At 45.1% G+C, this 15,183-nt stretch overlaps 7 non-coding genes across 7 annotated transcripts; all 7 read left to right on the top strand.

Moving 5' to 3' along the window:
• The first annotated feature begins 597 nt into the window (after nt 1–597).
• Nucleotides 598–669, top strand: trnap-ugg (transfer RNA proline (anticodon UGG)). The gene has a single exon. It is a non-coding gene; the product is annotated as a tRNA-Pro (tRNA).
• Nucleotides 670–1,984: 1,315 nt separating this feature from the next.
• Nucleotides 1,985–2,056, top strand: trnap-agg (transfer RNA proline (anticodon AGG)). The gene has a single exon. It is a non-coding gene; the product is annotated as a tRNA-Pro (tRNA).
• A 1,511-nt stretch (nt 2,057–3,567) lies between these two features.
• On the top strand, nt 3,568–3,639 carry trnap-ugg (transfer RNA proline (anticodon UGG)). The gene has a single exon. It is a non-coding gene; the product is annotated as a tRNA-Pro (tRNA).
• A 2,786-nt stretch (nt 3,640–6,425) lies between these two features.
• trnap-ugg (transfer RNA proline (anticodon UGG)) lies at nt 6,426–6,497 on the top strand. The gene has a single exon. It is a non-coding gene; the product is annotated as a tRNA-Pro (tRNA).
• Nucleotides 6,498–7,854: 1,357 nt separating this feature from the next.
• On the top strand, nt 7,855–7,926 carry trnap-agg (transfer RNA proline (anticodon AGG)). Its single transcript has one exon. It is a non-coding gene; the product is annotated as a tRNA-Pro (tRNA).
• Nucleotides 7,927–10,833: 2,907 nt separating this feature from the next.
• Nucleotides 10,834–10,905, top strand: trnap-agg (transfer RNA proline (anticodon AGG)). Its single transcript has one exon. It is a non-coding gene; the product is annotated as a tRNA-Pro (tRNA).
• Nucleotides 10,906–13,855: 2,950 nt separating this feature from the next.
• On the top strand, nt 13,856–13,927 carry trnap-agg (transfer RNA proline (anticodon AGG)). The gene has a single exon. It is a non-coding gene; the product is annotated as a tRNA-Pro (tRNA).
• Nucleotides 13,928–15,183: the final 1,256 nt, after the last annotated feature.

The raw sequence follows: 15,183 nt of genomic DNA, 5'->3' as shown, positions 1-15,183 counted from the left end.
AGGGAATGCAAATTCCAGAAGAAATCATTTTCAGCAACGTTCCAGTAGAGGATGAAAGGAGCATCTTGCACACTAACCATGAGGACAACGTAAGTTCCGAGTTCCTACCGCTTAATATTGGCTTCCTTTGTGTTCTTTGGATTGTACCTGGAAGTGTCCATCTCTGAATAACAAAAATAACCTAATTCAGACAAAATCACTCTAAAGAGCACTGGTTGGGGATGTCCCCTAGCCAACAGAATGTAGTTGATGGAATTATTGCAGTGGTAATAAATCGTGGCTAAATAAACAACGTTTTTTTTTGTTGTTTTTTTTTTTTTTTTTTTGCTGCTTATGATAGGGGATAGCTTGTTGCGACTTTCTGGGGAATCAAAAACCCTGCTTCGGGATATCTCCCATCTCCCAAAACAATTAGTTATAGCCCTGTTTGAATAGAGCGAAAGCAGCAAAGCCCTACATAATTCCTGAAAAAAGCATAGGTGACTTGAAAATTCTAAGAGAGTAATATCTTGTGCAACTACCTCAAAAGTTGAGCGTGAACCCGCCGAACGATAGGGACCTATATTAGCAAGGTACAGTGCCTCGTGGGCTTCGTATGGCTCGTTGGTCTAGGGGTATGATTCTCGCTTTGGGTGCGAGAGGTCCCGGGTTCAACTCTCGGACGAGCCCAAGCTTTCCAAGCTGGACGGTCTGTATTCGCTTCTTGCTTTGCTCGTGAGTGATCCAAGAAGGTTCAAATAAGCTTGTCCTTCTGCAGCCAAGCCCAGTTTTGCTCAGTACACCTTTCAGGGAAGCCCATATTTAGGGAACCCCCGTTTTACCACGCAACCCTAGCTGTGTAATAAAACCAGTGCTCAGCCATGTTACTTTGATCTCTAAAGACAAAAGCAAAAAATAACTGTAGCGGGCACCGATACCACTAAATTGAAATGGCTAGTGTGGTGACCTAAGCTTGGAGCCATATCGGAAAGGAAAGTAGAACTTTCTAGGATGTCTAGTCTTGTCTATGTTATGACGGTTGTGCAAGTGGAAATGAACCGAAACAAAAGTACCTTGAGGTAAACCAGCCTGATGAGGACTTTGGCTTGATGGTCTAGGGGTCTAATTCTAATTTTGGGTGAGAGTGGTCCCGGGTTGAAATCCCTAATGAGCCCTTTCCTTGCTGTTAACTCGTCGTTCTGTAATCAAGGAAATTTTTGCTCGTCACCGCAACCGAGCTTCATGACACAGTGAATGTCAAGAGGTTCTCTCTAGCCAGGTTCAAATCCCATACGAGCCCTTGCTTTTGTCTGAACATGCCCTTCTGAATCTGAGGACCGTTTTGCGCAAAACACTATTCAGGGAAGCCCATTTGCAAGGACTCCCCTTTCAGGTTTAGTCTCCCTACTGGTTAGTGCCTTGGAGGACCAACTTCGGTGATGAGAACTTGCAAACTCTCTTCGTCATCACAGCTTTGAAATAAAACCAGTGCTCAACGATATCATATTGATCTCTGAAAAAAACAAAAATATGTGTAGCAGGCACCTATTCCACTACATTGAAACGGTTTGTGTCATGGACTAAGGTTGAAACAGCCAGATTGGCCGTTTAGCTGGTCGGGCGAGGGATTTGATTCTGACTTTGTGTGTGAGATGTCGCCGGTTGAAATCCTGAATGAGCTCTTACTGCTCTTCAATTCAACCGCGATGTAGTTACTCGAACGCCAAGAGCTGTCTGCTGGATTCTTGCTTGACTGCTTGGTTCTCACGAGTTCTAACAAGGTGAGAGCTTGCTTGTTTCGCAACTTGCCCTTCTGTAACAGAGTTTCATTTTGGTCATACTAGTCACCACGAGCAAGCTTTCCGTCATCGTTCACATCTTTCACAGTAATGTCTTGTGCAACCATCTCAAACTATTAGCATGAACCTGCAGAACTGTAAGGACATACATTTGTAGGGTACAGTGGAACACCAGTGGTCCATGTTGCAGTACTGGTGTGCAGTTTGGCTCGTTGGTCTAGTCGTATGATTCTCGCTTAGGGTGCGAGAGGTCCCGGGTTCAAATCCCGGATGAGCCCAAGCGTTATGTGGAATAGTCTACCTCAGGGTTGCTTGGCTGTTTAGTTCATGAGAGGTTCCATTTGCAAATAGGTGCATGTGTTTCTGTGGACTTGTTCTTCCATACCCTTCTCCCCTTTTACTCTGACACCTTTCAGGGAAGTCCAGCGTCAGGGACAACCCCTTTCCGGTTTGGTCTCACTATTGGTTAGCATCGTGGAGGGCCAACTTAGGTGACGAGAACTTGTGAACTCTCTACGTCATCACAGCTTTGTAATAAAACCAGTGCTAACCTGTGCGTGTTTAAATGAACAAAAATAACAGTACGTTGAGGTAAAACAACCAGATAGGCTATTTCACTCGTTGGTCTAGGGGTATGATTCTAATGTTGGGTGAGAGATGTCTCGGGTTGAAATCCCTGATGAGCCCTTACCTTGCAGTTAACTCTTCCTTATGTAATCGAGGAAATTTTTGCTCGTCACCTCAACCGAGCTTCATGATGATCTGGCTGCTTGGCTCTCAAGAGGTTCTCTCCAGAAAGGTTCCAAACCAAGATGAGCCCTTGCTTTTCCTCAACTTCTCCTTCTGTATCTGAGGGCTGTCGCGCTCGGACACCCACGCCGCAAGCAAGCTATCCATCATCGTTAGTCCAATGCCATCTTATGATGTCAACAGTCCAGCTCTGATTAAGGACTGTGTTGCTGCTAGTCTGATGATCACAAAAGCCCCTTTTCAGGGTATCCACGCTTTCTACCTTTGGTTTGGTGTCTTGGTGTACCAACTTCGGCTGTAAGAACCAGCAAGCTCTCCGTGTCACAAAACAAGTTTCACAAGATAGTTAGTCCAACGCTGGCCGAGACCATCTTGTGATGTGAAGAATCCAGCTGTGAATAAGGAGCGCATTTATGCTTGACTGCTTATCACAGAGGCCCTTTTCAGGGAATGCAAATTCCAGAAGAAATCATTTTCAGCAACGTTCCAGTAGAGGATGAAAGGAGCATCTTGCACACTAACCACGAGGACAACGTAAGTTCCGAGTTCCTACCGCTTAATATTGGCTTCCTTTGTGTTCTTTGGATTGTACCTGGAAGTGTCCATCTCTGAATAACAAAAATAACCTAATTCAGTCAAAATCACTCTAAAGAGCACTGGTTGGGGATGTGCCCTAGCCAACAGAATGTAGTTGATGGAATTATTGCAGTGGTAATAAATCGTGGCTAAATAAACAACGTTTTTTTTTTTTTTTTTTTTTTTTTTTTTGCTGGTTATGATAGGGGATAGCTTGTTGCGACTTTCTGGGGAATCAAAAACCCTGCTTCGGGATATCTCCCATCTCCCAAAACAATTAGTTATAGCCCTGTTTGAATAGAGCGAAAGCAGCAAAGCCCTACATAATTCCTGAAAAAAGCATAGGTGACTTGAAAATTCTAAGAGAGTAATATCTTGTGCAACTACCTCAAAAGTTGAGCGTGAACCCGCCGAACGATAGGGACCTATATTAGCAAGGTACAGTGCCTTGTGGGCTTCGTATGGCTCGTTGGTCTAGGGGTATGATTCTCGCTTTGGGTGCGAGAGGTCCCGGGTTCAACTCTCGGACGAGCCCAAGCTTTCCAAGCTGGACGGTCTGTATTCGCTTCTTGCTTTGCTCGTGAGTGATCCAAGAAGGTTCAAATAAGCTTGTCCTTCTGCAGCCGAGCCCAGTTTTGCTCAGTACACCTTTCAGGGAAGCCCATATTTAGGGAACCCCCGTTTTACCACGCAACCCTAGCTGTGTAATAAAACCAGTGCTCAGCCATGTTACTTTGATCTCTAAAGACAAAAGCAAAAAATAACTGTAGCGGGCACCGATACCACTAAATTGAAATGGCTAGTGTGGTGACCTAAGCTTGGAGCCATATCGGAAAGGAAAGTAGAACTTTCTAGGATGTCTAGTCTTGTCTATGTTATGACGGTTGTGCAAGTGGAAATGAACCGAAACAAAAGTACCTTGAGGTAAACCAGCCTGATGAGGACTTTGGCTTGATGGTCTAGGGGTATAATTCTAATTTTGGGTGAGAGTGGTCCCGGGTTGAAATCCCTAATGAGCCCTTTCCTTGCTGTTAACTCGTCGTTCTGTAATCAAGGAAATTTTTTGCTCGTCACCGCAACCGAGCTTCATGACACAGTGAATGTCAAGAGGTTCTCTCTAGCCAGGTTCAAATCCCATACGAGCCCTTGCTTTTGTCTGAACATGCCCTTCTGAATCTGAGGACCGTTTTGCGCAAAACACTATTCAGGGAAGCCCATTTGCAAGGACTCCCCTTTCAGGTTTAGTCTCCCTACTGGTTAGCGCCTTGGAGGACCAACTTCGGTGATGAGAACTTGCAAACTCTCTTCGTCATCACAGCTTTGAAATAAAACCAGTGCTCAACGATATCATATTGATCTCTGAAAAAAAACAAAAATATGTGTAGCAGGCACCTATTCCACTACATTGAAACGGTTTGTGTCATGGACTAAGGTTGAAACAGCCAGATTGGCCGTTTAGCTGGTCGGGCGAGGGATTTGATTCTGACTTTGTGTGTGAGATGTCGCCGGTTGAAATCCTGAATGAGCTCTTACTGCTCTTCAATTCAACCGCGATGTAGTTACTCGAACGCCAAGAGCTGTCTGCTTGGTTCTTGCTTGACTGCTTGGTTCTCACGAGTTCTAGCAAGGTGAGAGCTTGCTTGTGTCGCAACTTGCCCTTCTGTAACAGAGTTTCATTTTGGTCATACTAGTCACCACGAGCAAGCTTTCCGTCATCGTTCACATCTTTCACAGTAATGTCTTGTGCAACCATCTCAAACTATTAGCATGAACCTGCAGAACTGTAAGGACATACATTTGTAGGGTACAGTGGAACACCAGTGGTCCATGGTCCATGGTGCAGCACCGGTGGGCAGTTTGGGCAGGTTCCATTTGCAAATAGGTGCATGTGTTTCTGTGGACTTGTTCTTCCATACCCTGCTTCCCTTTTGCTCTGACACCTTTCAGGGAAGTCCAGCGTCAGGGACAACCCCTTTCCGGTTTGGTCTCACTATTGGTTAGCATCGTGGAGGGCCAACTTAGGTGACGAGAACTTGTGAACTCTCTACGTCATCACAGCTTTGTAATAAAACCAGTGCTAACCTGTGCGTGTTTAAATGAACAAAAATAACAGTACGTTGAGGTAAAACAACCAGATAGGCTATTTCACTCGTTGGTCTAGGGGTATGATTCTAATGTTGGGTGAGAGATGTCTCGGGTTGAAATCCCTGATGAGCCCTTACCTTGCAGTTAACTCTTCCTTATGTAATCGAGGAAATTTTTGCTCGTCACCTCAACCGAGTTTCATGATGATCTGGCTGCTTGGCTCTCAAGAGGTTCTCTCCAGAAAGGTTCCAAACCAAGATGAGCCCTTGCTTTTTCCTCAACTTGTCCTTCTGTATCTGAGGGCTGTCGCGCTCGGACACCCACGCCGCAAGCAAGCTATCCATCATCGTTAGTCCAATGCCATCTTATGATGTCAACAGTCCAGCTCTGATTAAGGACTGTGTTGCTGCTAGTCTGATGATCACAAAAGCCCCTTTTCAGGGTATCCACGCTTTCTACCTCTGGTTTGGTGTCTTGGTGTACCAACTTCGGCTGTAAGAACCAGCAAGCTCTCCGTGTCACAAAACAAGTTTCACAAGATAGTTAGTCCAACGCTGGCCGAGACCATCTTGTGATGTGAAGAATCCAGCTGTGAATAAGGAGCGCATTTATGCTTGACTGCTTATCACAGAGGCCCTTTTCAGGAATGCAAATTCCAGAAGAAATCATTTTCAGCAACGTTCCAGTAGAGGATGAAAGGAGCATCTTGCACACTAACCATGAGGACAACGTAAGTTCCGAGTTCCTACCGCTTAATATTGGCTTCCTTTGTGTTCTTTGGATTGTACCTGGAAGTGTCCATCTCTGAATAACAAAAATAACCTAATTCAGACAAAATCACTCTAAAGAGCACTGGTTGGGGATGTCCCCTAGCCAACAGAATGTAGTTGATGGAATTATTGCAGTGGTAATAAATCGTGGCTAAATAAACAACGTTTTTTTTGTTGTTTTTTTTTTTTTTTTTTGCTGCTTATGATAGGGGATAGCTTGTTGCGACTTTCTGGGGAATCAAAAACCCTGCTTCGGGATATCTCCCATCTCCCAAAACAATTAGTTATAGCCCTGTTTGAATAGAGCGAAAGCAGCAAAGCCCTACATAATTCCTGAAAAAAGCATAGGTGACTTGAAAATTCTAAGAGAGTAATATCTTGTGCAACTACCTCAAAAGTTGAGCGTGAACCCGCCGAACGATAGGGACCTATATTAGCAAGGTACAGTGCCTCGTGGGCTTCGTATGGCTCGTTGGTCTAGGGGTATGATTCTCGCTTTGGGTGCGAGAGGTCCCGGGTTCAACTCTCGGACGAGCCCAAGCTTTCCAAGCTGGACGGTCTGTATTCGCTTCTTGCTTTGCTCGTGAGTGATCCAAGAAGGTTCAAATAAGCTTGTCCTTCTGCAGCCGAGCCCAGTTTTGCTCAGTACACCTTTCAGGGAAGCCCATATTTAGGGAACCCCCGTTTTACCACGCAACCCTAGCTGTGTAATAAAAACCAGTGCTCAGCCATGTTACTTTGATCTCTAAAGACAAAAGCAAAAAATAACTGTAGCGGGCACCGATACCACTAAATTGAAATGGCTAGTGTGGTGACCTAAGCTTGGAGCCATATCGGAAAGGAAAGTAGAACTTTCTAGGATGTCTAGTCTTGTCTATGTTATGACGGTTGTGCAAGTGGAAATGAACCGAAACAAAAGTACCTTGAGGTAAAACCAGCCTGATGAGGACTTTGGCTTGATGGTCTAGGGGTATAATTCTAATTTTGGGTGAGAGTGGTCCCGGGTTGAAATCCCTAATGAGCCCTTTCCTTGCTGTTAACTCGTCGTTCTGTAATCAAGGAAATTTTTTGCTCGTCACCGCAACCGAGCTTCATGACACAGTGAATGTCAAGAGGTTCTCTCTAGCCAGGTTCAAATCCCATACGAGCCCTTGCTTTTGTCTGAACATGCCCTTCTGAATCTGAGGACCGTTTTGCGCAAAACACTATTCAGGGAAGCCATTTGCAAGGACTCCCCTTTCAGGTTTAGGTCTCCCTACTGGTTAGCGCCTTGGAGGACCAACTTCGGTGATGAGAACTTGCAAACTCTCTTCGTCATCACAGCTTTGAAATAAAACCAGTGCTCAACGATATCATATTGATCTCTGAAAAAAACAAAAATATGTGTAGCAGGCACCTATTCCACTACATTGAAACAGTTTGTGTCATGGACTAAGGTTGAAACAGCCAGATTGGCCGTTTAGCTGGTCGGGCGAGGGATTTGATTCTGACTTTGTGTGTGCGATGTCGCCGGTTGAATTCCTGAATGAGCTCTTACCTTCGTTTTAACTTGTCCCTCTGTAATCGAGGGAACTATAGCTCTTCAATTCAACCGCGATGTAGTTACTCGAACGCCAAGAGCTGTCTGCTTTGTTCTTGCTTGACTGCTTGGTTCTCACGAGTTCTAGCAAGGTGAGAGCTTGCTTGTTTCGCAACTTGACCTTCTGTAACAGAGTTTCATTTTGGTCATACTAGTCACCACGAGCAAGCTATCCGTCATCGTTCACATCTTTCACAGTAATGTCTTGTGCAACCATCTCAAACTATTAGCATGAACCTGCAGAACTGTAAGGACATACATTTGTAGGGTACAGTGGAACACCAGTGGTCCATGGCGCAGCACCGGTGGGCAGTTTGGCTCGTTGGTCTAGTAGTATGATTCTCGCTTAGGGTGCGAGAGGTCCTGGGTTCAAATCCCGGATGAGCCCAAGCGTTATGTCGAATAGTCTACCTCAGGGTTGCCTGGCTGTTTAGTTCATGAGAGGTTCCATTTGCAAATAGGTGCATGTGTTTCTGTGGACTTGTTCTTCCATACCCTGCTTACCTTTTTGCTCTGACACCTTTCAGGGAAGTCCAGCGTCAGGGAAAACCCCTTTCCGGTTTGGTCTCACTATTGGTTAGCATCGTGGAGGGCCAACTTAGGTGACGAGAACTTGTGAACTCTCTACGTCATCACAGCTTTGTAATAAAACCAGTGCTAACCTGTGCGTGTTTAAATGAACAAAAATAACAGTACGTTGAGGTAAAACAACCAGATAGGCTATTTCACTCGTTGGTCTAGGGGTATGATTCTAATGTTGGGTGAGAGATGTCTCGGGTTGAAATCCCTGATGAGCCCTTACCTTGCAGTTAACTCTTCCTTATGTAATCGAGGAAATTTTTGCTCGTCACCTCAACCGAGCTTCATGATGATCTGGCTGCTTGGCTCTCAAGAGGTTCTCTCCAGAAAGGTTCCAAACCAAGATGAGCCCTTGCTTTTTCCTCAACTTGTCCTTCTGTATCTGAGGGCTGTCGCGCTCGGACACCCACGCCGCAAGCAAGCTATCCATCATCGTTAGTCCAATGCCATCTTATGATGTCAACAGTCCAGCTCTGATTAAGGACTGTGTTGCTGCTAGTCTGATGATCACAAAAGCCCCTTTTCAGGGTATCCACGCTTTCTACCTCTGGTTTGGTGTCTTGGTGTACCAACTTCGGCTGTAAGAACCAGCAAGCTCTCGTGTCACAAACAAGTTTCACAAGATAGTTAGTCCAACGCTGGCCCGAGACCATCTTGTGATGTGAAGAATCCAGCTGTGAATAAGGAGCGCATTTATGCTTGACTGCTTATCACAGAGGTCCTTTTAAGGAATGCAAATTCCAGAAGAAATCATTTTCAGCAACGTTCCAGTAGAGGATGAAAGGAGCATCTTGCACACTAACCACGAGGACAACGTAAGTTCCGAGTTCCTACCGCTTAATATTGGCTTCCTTTGTGTTCTTTGGATTGTACCTGGAAGTGTCCATCTCTGAATAACAAAAATAACCTAATTCAGACAAAATCACTCTAAAGAGCACTGGTGGGGATGTGCCCTAGCCAACAGAATGTAGTTGATGGAATTATTGCAGTGGTAATAAATCGTGGCTAAATAAACAACGTTTTTTTTTGTTGTTTTTTTTTTTTTTTTGCTGGTTATGATAGGGGATAGCTTGTTGCGACTTTCTGGGGAATCAAAAACCCTGCTTCGGGATATCTCCCATCTCCCAAAAACAATTAGTTATAGCCCTGTTTGAATAGAGCGAAAGCAGCAAAGCCCTACATAATTCCTGAAAAAAGCATAGGTGACTTGAAAATTCTAAGAGAGTAATATCTTGTGCAACTACCTCAAAAGTTGAGCGTGAACCCGCCGACACGATAGGGACCTATGTTAGCAAGGTATAGTGCCTCGTGGGCTTCGTATGGCTCGTTGGTCTAGGGGTATGATTCTTGCTTTGGGTGCGAGAGGTCCCGGGTTTTATTTTACTCCCGGACAGCCCAAGCTTTCCAAGCTGGACGGTCTGTATTCGCTTCTTGCTTTGTTCGTGAGTGATCCAAGAAGGTTCAAATAAGCTTGTCCTTCTGCAGCCGAGCCCAGTTTTTTGCTCAGTACACCTTTCAGGGAAGCCCATATTAGGGAACGCCCGTTTCACCACGCAACCCTAGCTGTGTAATAAAACCAGTGCTCAGCCATGTTACTTTGATCTCTAAAGACAAAAGCAAAAAATAACTGTAGCGGGCACCGATACCACTAAATTGAAATGGCTAGTGTGGTGACCTAAGCTTGGAGCCATATCGGAAAGGAAAGTAGAAACTTTTCTAGGATGTCTAGTCTTGTCTATGTTATGACGGTTGTGCAAGTGGAAATGAACCGAAACAAAGTACCTTGAGGTAAACCAGCCTGATGAGGACTTTGGCTTGATGGTCTAGGGGTCTAATTCTAATTTTGGGTGAGAGTGGTCCCGGGTTGAAATCCCTTAATGAGCCCTTTCCTTGCTGTTAAACTCGTCGTTCTGTAATCAAGGAAATTTTTTGCTCGTCACCGCAACCGAGCTTCATGACACAGTGAATGTCAAGAGGTTCTCTCTAGCCAGGTTCAAATCCCATACGAGCCCTTGCTTTTGTCTGAACATGCCCTTCTGAATCTGAGGACCGTTTTGCGCAAAACACTATTCAGGGAAGCCCATTTGCAAGGACTCCCCTTTCAGGGTTTAGTCTCCCTACTGGTTAGCGCCTTGGAGGACCAACTTCGGTGATGAGAACTTGCAAACTCTCTTCGTCATCACAGCTTTGAAATAAAACCAGTGCTCAACGATATCATATTGATCTCTGAAAAAAACAAAAATATGTGTAGCAGGCACCTATTCCACTACATTGAAACGGTTTGTGTCATTGACTAAGGTTGAAACAGCCAGATTGGCCGTTTAGCTGGTCGGGCGAGGGATTTGATTCTGACTTTGTGTAGTGAGATGTCGCCGGTGAAATCCTGAATGAGCTCTTACTGCTCTTCAATTCAACCGCGATGTAGTTACTCGAACGCCAAGAGCTGTCTGCTTGGTTTCTTGCTTGACTGCTTGGTTCTCACGAGTTTCTAGCAAGGTGAGAGCTTGCTTGTTTAGCAACTTGCCCTTCTGTACAGAGTTTCATTTTGGTCTACTAGTCACCACGAGCAAGCTATCCGTCATCGTTCACATCTTTCACAGTAATTATCTTGTGCATCTCAAACTATTAGCATGAACCTGCAGAACTGTAAGGACATACATTTGTAGGGTACAGTGGAACACCAGTGGTCCATGGTGCAAGTACTGGTGGGCAGTTTGGCTTGTTGGTCTAGTGGTATGATTCTCGCTTAGGGTGCGAGAGGTCCCGGGTACAAATCCCGGATGAGCCCAAGCGTTATGTGGAATAGTCTACCTCAGGGTTGCTTGGCTGTTTAGTTCATGAGAGGTTCCATTTGCAAATAGGTGCATGTGTTTCTGTGGACTTGTTCTTCCATACCCTTCTTCCCTTTTGCTCTGACACCTTTCAGGGAAGTCCAGCGTCAGGGAAAACCCCTTTCCGGTTTGGTCTCACTATTGGTTAGCATCGTGGAGGGCCAACTTAGGTGACGAGAACTTGTGAACTCTCTACGTCATCACAGCTTTGTAATAAAACCAGTGCTAACCTGTGCGTGTTTAAATGAACAAAAATAACAGTACGTTGAGGTAAAACAACCAGATAGGCTATTTCACTCGTTGGTCTAGGGGTATGATTCTAATGTTGGGTGAGAGATGTCTCGGGTTGAAATCCCTGATGAGCCCTTACCTTGCAGTTAACTCTTCCTTATGTAATTCGAGGAAATTTTTGCTCGTCACCTCAACCGAGCTTCATGATGATCTGGCTGCTTGGCTCTCAAGAGGTTCTCTCCAGAAGGTTCCAAACCAAGATGAGCCCTTGCTTTTTCCTCAACTTGTCCTTCTGTATCTGAGGGCTGTCGCGCTTCGGACACCCACGCCGCAAGCAAGCTATCCATCATCGTTAGTCCAATGCCATCTTATGATGTCAACAGTCCAGCTCTGATTAAGGACTGTGTTGATGCTAGTCTGATGATCACAAAAGCCCCTTTTCAGGGTATCCACGCTTTCTACCTTTGGTTTGGTGTCTTGGTGTACCAACTTCGGCTGTAAGAACCAGCAAGCTCTCCGTGTCACAAAACAAGTTTCACAAGATAGTTAGTCCAACGCTGGCCGAGACCATCTTGTGATGTGAAGAATCCAGCTGTGAATAAGGAGCGCATTTATGCTTGACTGCTTATCACAGAGGCCCTTTTCAGGGAATGCAAATTCCAGAAGAAATCATTTTCAGCAACGTTCCAGTAGAGGATGAAAGGAGCATCTTGCACACTAACACTGAGGACAACGTAAGTTCCGAGTTCCTACCGCTTAATATTGGCTTCCTTTGTGTTCTTTGGATTGTACCTGGAAGTGTCCATCTCTGAATAACAAAAATAACCTAATTCAGACAAAATCACTCTAAAGAGCACTGGTTGGGGATGTCCCCCTAGCCAACAGAATGTAGTTGATGGAATATTGCAGTGGTAATAAATCGTGGCTAAATAAACAACGTTTTTTTTGTTGTTTGTTTTTTTTTTGCTGGTCATGATAGGGGGATAGCTTGTTGCGGACTTTCTGGGGAATCCAAAACCCTGCTTCGGGATATCTCCCATCTCCCAAAACAATTAGTTATAGCCCTGTTTGAATAGAGCGAAAGCAGCAAAGCCCTACATATATTCCTGAAAAAAGCATAGGTGACTTGAAAATTCTAAGAGAGTAATATCTTGTGCAACTACCTCAAAAGTTGAGCGCTGAACCCGCCGAACGATAGGGACCTATATTAGCAAGGTATAGTGCATCGTGGGCTTCGTAGTGGCTCGTTGGTCTAGGGGTATGATTCTCGCTTTGGGTGCGAGAGGTCCCGGGTTTTATTTTACTCCCGGACGAGCCCAAGCTTTCCAAGCTGGACGGTCTGTATTCGCTTCTTGCTTTGTTCGTGAGTGATCCAAGAAGGTTCAAATAAGCCTTGTCCTTCTGCAGCCGAGCCCAGTTTTGCTCAGTACACCTTTCAGGGAAGCCCATATTTAGGGAACGCCCGTTTCACCACGCAACCCTAGCTGTGTAATAAAAACCAGTGCTCAGCCATGTTACTTTGATCTCTAAAGACAAAAGCAAAAATAACTGTAGCGGGCACCGATACCACTAAATTGAAATGGCTAGTGTGGTGACCTAAGCTTGGATGCCATATCGGAAAGGAAAGTAGAACTTTCTAGGATGTCTATTCCTTGTCTATGTTATGACGGTTGTGCAAGTGGAAATGAACCGAAACAAAAGTACCTTGAGGTAAACCAGCCTGATGAGGACTTGGCTTGATGGTCTAGGGGTCTAATTCTAATTTTGGGTGAGAGTGGTCCCGGGTTGAAATCCCTTATGAGCCCTTTCCTTGCTGTTAACTCGTCGTTCTGTAATCAAGGAAATTTTTTGCTCGTCACCGCAACCGAGCTTCATGACACAGTGAATGTCAAGAGGTTCTCTCTAGCCAGGTTCAAATCCCATACGAGCCCTTGCTTTTGTCTGAACATGCCCTTCTGAATCTGAGGACCGTTTTGCGCAAAACACTATTCAGGGAAGCCCATTTGCAAGGACTCCCCTTTCAGGTTTAGTCTCCCTACTGGTTAGCGCCTTGGAGGACCAACTTCGGTGATGAGAACTTGCAAACTCTCTTCGTCATCACAGCTTTGAAATAAAACCAGTGCTCAACGATATCATATTGATCTCTGAAAAAAACAAAAATATGTGTAGCAGGCACCTATTCCACTACATTGAAACGGTTTGTGTCATGGACTAAGGTTGAAACAGCCAGATTGGCCGTTTAGCTGGTCGGGCGAGGGATTTGATTCTGACTTTGTGTGTGCGATGTCGCCGGTTGAATTCCTGAATGAGCTCTTACCTTCGTTTTAACTTGTCCCTCTGTAACGAGGGAACTATAGCTCTTCAATTCAACCGCGATGTAGTTACTCGAACGCCAAGAGCTGTCTGCTTTGTTCTTGCTTGACTGCTTGGTTCTCACGAGTTCTAGCAAGGTGAGAGCTTGCTTGTTTCGCAACTTGCCCTTCTGTAACAGAGTTTCATTTTGGTCATACTAGTCACCACGAGCAAGCTATCCGTCATCGTTCACATCTTTCACAGTAATGTCTTGTGCAAACCATCTCAAACTATTAGCATGAACCTGCAGAACTGTAAGGACATACATTTGTAGGGTACAGTGGAACACCAGTGGTCCATGGCGCTAGCACCAGTGGGCAGTTTGGCTCGTTGGTCTAGTGGTATGATTCTCGCTTAGGGTGCGAGAGGTCCCGGGTTCAAATCCCGGATGAGCCCAAGCGTTATGTCGAATAGTCTACCTCAGGGTTGCCTGGCTGTTTAGTTCATGAGAGGTTCCATTTGCAAATAGGTGCATGTGTTTCTGTGGACTTGTTCTTCCATACCCTGCTTCCTTTTGCTCTGACACCTTTCAGGGAAGTCCAGCGTCAGGGAAAACCCCTTCCGGTTTGGTCTCACTATGGTTAGCATCGTGGAGGGCCAACTTAGGTGACGAGAACTTGTGAACTCTCTACGTCATCACAGCTTTGTAATAAAACCAGTGCTAACCTGTGCGTGTTTAAATGAACAAAAATAACAGTACGTTGAGGTAAAACAACCAGATAGGCTATTTCACTCGTGGTCTAGGGGTATGATTCTAATGTTGGGTGAGAGATGTCTCGGGTTGAAATCCCTGATGAGCCCTTACCTTGCAGTTAACTCTTCCTTATGTAATCGAGGAAATTTTTGCTCGTCACCTCAACCGAGCTTCATGATGATCTGGCTGCTTGGCTCTCAAGAGGTTCTCTCCAGAAAGGTTCCAAACCAAGATGAGCCCTTGCTTTTTCCTCAACTTGTCCTTCTGTATCTGAGGGCTGTCGCGCTCGGACACCCACGCCGCAAGCAAGCTATCCATCATCGTTAGTCCAATGCCATCTATGATGTCAACAGTCCAGCTCTGATTAAGGACTGTGTTGATGCTAGTCTGATGATCACAAAAGCCCCTTTTCAGGGTATCCACGCTTTCTACCTTGGTTTGGTGTCTTGGTGTACCAACTTCGGCTGTAAGAACCAGCAAGCTCTCCGTGTCACAAAACAAGGTTCACAAGATAGTTAGTCCAACGCTGGCCGAGACCATCTTGTGATGTGAAGAATCCAGCTGTGAATAAGGAGCGCATTTATGCTTGACTGCTTATCACAGAGGTCCCTTGTTCAAGGGAATGCAAATTCCAGAAGAAATCATTTCAGCAACGTTCCAGTAGAGGATGAAAGGAGCATCTTGCACACTAACCACGAGGACAACGTAAGTTCCGAGTTCCTACCGCTTAATATTGGCTTCCTTTGTGTTATTTGGATGTACTGGAAGTGTCCATCTCTGAATAACAAAATAACCTAATTCAGACAAAATCACTCTATAGAGCACTGGTTGGGGATGTCCCCTAGCCAACAGAATGTAGTTGATGGAATTATTGCAGTGGTAATAAACCGTGGCTAAATAAACAACGTTTTTTTGTTTGTTTGTTTGTTTGTTTTTGCTGGTATGATAGGGGATAGCT

This window comes from Ictalurus punctatus, unplaced genomic scaffold (genome assembly GCF_001660625.3).
Source record: "Ictalurus punctatus breed USDA103 unplaced genomic scaffold, Coco_2.0 tig00064063, whole genome shotgun sequence".
NCBI lineage: Eukaryota > Metazoa > Chordata > Actinopteri > Siluriformes > Ictaluridae > Ictalurus > Ictalurus punctatus.
Note: the sequence above shows the minus strand (reverse complement) of the source record. Positions and strands in the feature narration are given on the sequence as shown.